This window comes from Coregonus clupeaformis, unplaced genomic scaffold, assembly GCF_020615455.1.
Source record: "Coregonus clupeaformis isolate EN_2021a unplaced genomic scaffold, ASM2061545v1 scaf1335, whole genome shotgun sequence".
Lineage (NCBI taxonomy): Eukaryota > Metazoa > Chordata > Actinopteri > Salmoniformes > Salmonidae > Coregonus > Coregonus clupeaformis.
Window position 1 is genome coordinate 38,555 of NW_025534789.1, and position 7,029 is coordinate 45,583.

Consider the following 7,029-nt stretch of genomic DNA (forward strand, 5'->3'; position numbering starts at 1 on the left):
TCAGTTTGTCGGTGATGTGTACACCAAGGAACTTGAAGCTTTCCACCTTCTCCACTGCAGTCCCGTCAATGTGGATAGTGGGGTGCACCCTCTGCTGTTTCTGAAGTCCACAATCATCTCCTTTGTTTTGTTGACGTTGAGTGAGAGGTTATTTTCCTGGCACCACACTCCCAGAGCCCTCACCTCCTCCCTGTAGGCGGTCTTGTCATTGTTGCCAATCAAGCCTACTACTGTTGTGTTGTCTGCAAACTTGATGATTGAGTTGGAGGCATGTTTGGCCACGCAGTCATGGGTGAACAGGGAGTACAGGAGGGGCTGAGTACGCACCCTTGTGGGTCCCCAGTGTTGAGGATCAGCGAAGTGGAGATGTTGTTTCCCTACCTTCACCACCTGGGGCGTCCCGTCAGGAAGTCCAGGACCCAGTTGCACAGGACGGGGGTTCAGACCCAGGGCCTCGAGCTTAATGATGAGCTTGGAGGTTACTATGGTGTTGAATGCTGAGCTGTTGTCAATGAACAGCATTCTTACATAGCTATTCCTCTTGTCCAGTTGGGATAGGGCAGTGGGCAGTGCAATGGCGATTGCATCGTCTGTGGATCTATTGGGCGGTAAGCAAATTGAAGTGGGTCTAGGGTGACAGGTAAGGTAGAGGTGATATGATCCTTGACTAGTCTCTCAAAGCACTTCATGATGACAGAGGTGAGTGCTACAGGGCGATAGTCATTTAGTTCAGTAACCTTTGCTTTCTTGGGTACAGGAACAATGGTGGCCATCTTGAAGCATGTGGGAACAGCAGACTGGGAAAGGGAGAGATTGAATATGTCCATAAACACACCAGCCAGTTGGTTTGGCGCATGCTCTGAGGACGCGGCTAGGGATGCCGTCTGGGCCGAGCAGCCTTGCGGGGGTTAACATGCTTAAATGTCTTAATCACGTCGGCCACGGAGAAGGAGAGGCCACAGTCCTTGGTAGTGGGCCTTGTCAGTGGCACTGTGTTATCCTCAAAGCGGGTGAAGAAAATGTTTAGCTTGTCTGGAAGCGAGAAGTCGGTGTCGGCGACGTGGCTGGTTTTCCTTTTGTAGTCGTGATTGTCTGTAGACCCTGCCACATACGTCTCGTGTCTAAGCCGTTGAATTGCGACTCCACTTTGTCTCTATACTGATGTTTTGCCAGTTTAATTGCCTTGGGGAGTGAGTAGCTACACTGTTTGTTTTCTGCCATATTCCCAGTCACCTTATGGTTGAATGCGGTGGTTCGCGCTTTTAGATTTGCGCGTATCCACGGTTTCTGGTTAGGGTAGGTTTTAATAGTCACAGTGGGCAACATCACCTATACACTTCCTGATAAACTCAGTCACCATTTCAGTATATTCGTCTAAATTATTTTCGGAACCTACCGGAACATATCCCAGTCCGCGTGATCAATACAATCTTGAGCGTGGATTCCGATTGTCAGACCAGCGTTGAATAGTCCTTGCCGGGTATTTCCTGTTTGAGTTTCTGCCTATAGGAGTCGTGGTCAGATTTGCGAAAGGAGAGCGAGGGAGGGCGCCTTATAACCATCCCGTAAGTTCGAATAGCAATGGTCGAGGATTTTGGCAGCGCGAGTACAACAGTCGATATGTTGATAGAACTTCGGCAGCATAGTCCTCAAATTTGCTTTGTTAAAATCCCCAGCTACAATAAATGCAAACTCAGGATTTGTGGTTTCCAGTTTGCATAAAGTCCAGTGAAGTTCTTTGAGGGCCGTCGTGGTGTCGGCTTGAGGGGGAAATGTATGAGAAATGACCTAGTTTGATGGGCAAATCATTACATTTAAAGTTACAAAAGAGAAAAGAGACTAACAGTAAAATAAAAAAAAGTTTTACGTTAAAAAAAACACCACCAATCAAAATGGCACTTTATCGTAGGAAGGCGAAAAGGCAGGTGCTCCAGCGACTCCAGGGGCTCTAACTGGACACGTGCCTGAGATGAGGTACAGTGGGGAAAAAGGAATTTAGAAGGTCAGCCACCAATTGTGCAAAGTTCTCCCACTTAAAAAAGATGAGAGAGGCCTGTAATTTTCATCATAGGTACACATCAACTATGACAGACAAATTGAGGAAAACAAATCCAGAAAATCACATTGTAGGATTTTTAATGAATTTATTTTGCAAATTATGAAGAAAATAAGTATTTGGTCAATAACAAAAGTTTCTCAATACTTTGTTATATACCCTTTGTTGGCAATGACACAGGTCAAACGCACAATTGGTGGCTGACTAAATACTTTTTTCCCCACTGTAAGTCACTGCTGCCTCTCTGGTCCCAAAAGGCCTCTCTCTATCCATACTCCGATGGGAAAACATTAACTTACAGATAAGGCATTTCGCTACAAGAACAGCTCAGGTAAAACTTACCCCAATGGGAAAATGTCATACATAAATACTGCGTTCGCTACCAGAACAGCTCAGGTAAAACTTACCCCAATGGAAAAATGTCATACATAAATACTGCGTTCGCTACAGAACAGCTCAGGTAAAACTTACCCCAATGTGAAAATGTCATACATAAATACTGTCGTTCGCTACAGAACAGCTCAGGTAAAATCTGAGTGCCAAATGGCACCTTATTCCCTACAGTATATAATGTAGTGTTTTGACATTAGGTCTCGGGTCAGAAGTAGTGCACTATGAAGGGCATAGGCTGTCATTTGGGGATCGCAGCCAATCACACGGTACTACTGTGTCACCATAAAGAGTCGGCTGATATTTCTGTTTATCTCCCGTACCTCGAGGGAGGAGTTTATGTTGATGAGTTTTCCATTCATTATTTAGGTAAAAAAGCAAAAGTTCCTAATGAGTACTAATTAAACATCAGAGACTGGTGTGTGTGTGTGTGTGTTTGAGAGTGTGTGTTTCAAGTTTCAAAGTTTGTGCGTCAATGTGTGCGTGTGTGTGTACTGGTGGATGATTGGCAGAAAACACTGCCGCTTGTGATAACGCATCTGGTAGAAGATAAACGACCGAGTGTTCACACAGAGGTAGATATGAAGGATAGTAAATATGTAGTGTGTGTGTGTGAGAGAGAGAGAGAGAGAGAGAGAGAGAGAGAGAGAGAGAGAGAGAGAGAGAGAGAGAGAGAGAGAGAGAGAGAGAGAGAGAGAGAGAGAGAGAGAGAGAGAGAGAGAGAGAGAGAGAGAGAGACAGAGAGAGAGAGAGAGAGAGGACGGGAGAGAGAGAGAGAGAGAGAGAGAGAGAGAGAGAGAGAGAGAGCGATAGAGACAGAGAGAGAGAGAGAGAGAGAGAGAGAGAGAGAGAGAGCGATAGAGACAGAGAGAGAGAGAGAGAGAGAGAGAGAGAGAGAGAGAGGCAGGGTAGTAAACACCAGCAGTCATTTGAACCTTGGCTTGAACCTGACTCTCCCATGCTTTCAATCAACCTGGTTAGGGTTGATATGCTGGTTATGCTTCACAGGGCCGGTGCATGGAGAAGTTGTAGTTGTAGTTATGTGTTTGTTTGTGTGTGTGATAGAGGGCGAAGTAATGTTGCAAATAGACAACTGTTTTCACATGAGTATGTGTGTTACAGCTAAAGATGGTCAGTATTTCTGTTACATGTATTTGAAATACGTATTTTAATTACTTTGTGTATTTTGTCATTTGTTACACTTGGCTGAACCACACGCCAATGTATTTTGTATTTTCAAAATACTGTAATTTCTATTTTCAAAATTCAAAATACTGTTTTTATAGCGGTTCACATTATGTGCCCCCCTTCACCCCTGCATTGGTATCGAAGTCTGATAGCACTATGGTGTGATAAGATAGTCTGCTAAATTAACTAAATATAAATGTATATGTAAAAAAAAGTTGATAAATACTGTGGCGCAGCAGGGCTAGGGGAACAAGCTCCCAGCTGAGCACTGTTCCCCCTCACGAGGATGGCAGCCCTCTGAAGGCCTGCTGTGGAGCAACAGGAACAAGCCGAACGAGAAACCTTAATGAGGGTGTGGCAGCCCTCTGAAGGACCGCCTAAAGACTTAAAGGGGGAGAGCATTCTGGAGAGCAGGCGTCACGTGAGCTATGGCTAGGACCTGATTTGATTTGCAGCGTTTAAGCTTTTTTGGCTAGTCCTGTTGACCTCATGCTTTTGTTTGTCCTAAGTTTTAAAGTCTGACCCTGTAGAGCTCTGGATGAGCCAGGGTTTAATTGGCCTTTTCTTAATAAAAGCCTCTTTGTTTGCACAGCCTCCTGTCTCCTGTGTCTTTACCTTTGAGTCATTGCCTATTGCCCGAACCCCTAGACAATATGAAACCCTGTGTCACAAATACTTTGCTGATGGAAAATGTACTTGCTACGATTTACGATATGTTTTCTCACCTAGCTATCTTAAGATGAATGTACTAATTGAAAGTCGCTCTGGATAGCGTCTGCTAAATTACTAAAATGTAAAAATGAACAATTGCACGCTGAGTATTATTCTAATGAGCTCTGCCCCGAAACAAGGCCAATAATAATACCCAGTGTGCTTCGCAGTTCATTTGGTATGTTCATTTTAACATATACATTTACATTTTAGTCATTTGAACACTCTTATCCAGAGCGACTTACTCAACAGAGGTAGATAAACAACAACGTTATCACAGTCATAGCAACAAAAAAAGTTTCTGTAACCGTTACTGAGAATGACGTTGCTGTTTTTGTATTTTTAAAAAATCCATGTATTTTGTAGCTTATTTTAATACATTGATCTTTATGGTATTTTGTATCTGTATTTTGTCATTGTTTTAGTAATTGTTGCCCATCCCTGTTTACATCATTACATTAGACTGCCTGTATGTGGCTGCCGTTGTTAGACTGTTAGCTGAATATGTCTAGTTAATAGATAGTGTACACTCCTTGGGGAGGTGGGCAGTGGTATGATGCATTGAATGAGTTAGCACCCACGTTCTAGGTGTCCTAAGTATCTTGGTTTTATGTATTCTAAGAATCTTGGTTCTAGATATTCTAGTATCATGGTTCTAGATATTCTAAGTATCTTGGTTCTAGGTATTCTAAGTATCGTGGTTGTAGGTATTCTAAGTATCTTGGTTCTAGGTATTCTAAGTATATTGGTTCTAGATATTCTAAGTATCTTGGTTCTAGGTATTCTAAGAATCTTGGTTCTAGATATTCTAAGTATCTTGGTTCTAGGTATTCTAAGTATCGTGGTTCTAGGTAATCTAAGTATATTGGTTCTAGGTATTCTAAGTATATTGGTTCTATGTATTCTAAGTATCTTGGTTCTAGGTATTCTAAGTATCTTGGTTCTAGGTATTCTTCTAAGTATCTTGTTCCAAGGAAGTGCCATTAGCACATCCAAACAGAGGATAATTGCTTTGTCATTTTGTGAACCCAGTTCATGAGGTATATCTCAATCATCAAGAAGACATGATGTCCCAACCCATTATGTTGTTCCATTACTCAATTATAACTTTCATTACATATATCTGGACAATTTCTAAGAAAAAGTTGAAGTCAAGGTTTTAGTAGATCTCAAAGTTCAGAGAAAACATTCCCCTGAGGGGTGAAAGAGGGACACGGATATCCACAAGGTGCCAATCTAGAAGCAGGTCCCCTAGAGTGTGAGGCTTAATTTGTCACTGAGAAGCTGTGGTTAACATCTAAAGGGAAGCTGTGGTTAACATCTAAAAAGGGGAAGCTGTGTTAACATCTAAAGGGAAGCTTTGGTTAACATCTAAAGGGAAGCTGTGGTTAACATCTAAAGGGAAGCTGTGGTTAACATCTAAAGGGAAGCTGTGGTTAACATCTAAAGGAAGGCTGTGGTTAACATCTAAAGGAAGCTGTGGTTAACATCTAAAGGGAAGCTGTGGTTAACATCTAAAGGGAAGCTGTGGTTAACATCTAAAGGGAAGCTGGAGTAGTGACTCTTCCGGAGGAGAAGGAGATGCAGGATTTGTCTGTAACCCAAAGAGATTGAGAAATTAGAATTTCTCAAGAGAAATTCGTTTTTACACCACCAAACATTACCAAGGGGTTTTATGGTTCACTTCTCTGGTCATATACTGCAGTAGGAACACACAATCAGACTGATGAGAATATTACTGTAACATTTACTGTTGACTTTGCTTTCGCAGTAGTCTACTTTTCAAAGGTTACAGATTGAAAACGGCAGAAACCCAGAAGAAATGGGTAGGACCAGAGTTTTAATAATTCATCCATTCGTCTAAATTGATTATGGAAAAAAATTCGGAATGAAACAGCTCCCTGAGGATGTACTTGATGTATGTTGTTACTGTATGAGAGAGAGAGAGAGAGAGAGAGAGAGAGAGAGAGAGAGAGAGAGAGAGAGAGAGAGAGAGAGAGAGAGAGAGATGGAGAGAGAGATGAGAGAGAGAGAGAGAGATGGAGAGAGAGAGAGAGATGGAGAGAGAGAGAGAGAGAGAGAGAGAGAGAGATGAGAGAGAGAGAGAGAGAGAGAGAGAGAGAGAGAGAGAGAGAGAGAGAGAGAGAAATAACCCATATAAGTACATTATGGATTATCTGTCTCTCATTCACAGGCAAAAGTGATTGCTGTTCTCGTTATTCAATTATCAACTTTACCCTGTATATCTAAAAAAATACCTTTCTGCTTTGTGTTACAGTGCATTCAGAAAGTATTTACACCACTTTACTTTTTCCACATTTAGTTGTGTTACGGTCTGAATTTAAAATGGTTTAAATTGAGATGCTGTACAGGCCTACACACAATACCCCATAATGTCAAAGTGGAATTAGGCTTTTAATTTTTTTTTTTACTAATTAATTAAAAATGAAAAGCTAAAATGTCTTGGGTCAATAAGTATTCAACCACTTTGTTAAGCAAGATTAAATAAGTTCTGGAGAAATATATTGCTTAACAAGTCACATAATAAGTTGCATGGACTCACTCTGTGTGCAATAATAGTGTTTAACATGATTTTGAATGACTACCTCATCTATGTACCCCACACATACAATTATCTGTAAGGTCCCTCAGTCGAGCAGTGCATTTCAAACACAGATTCAACC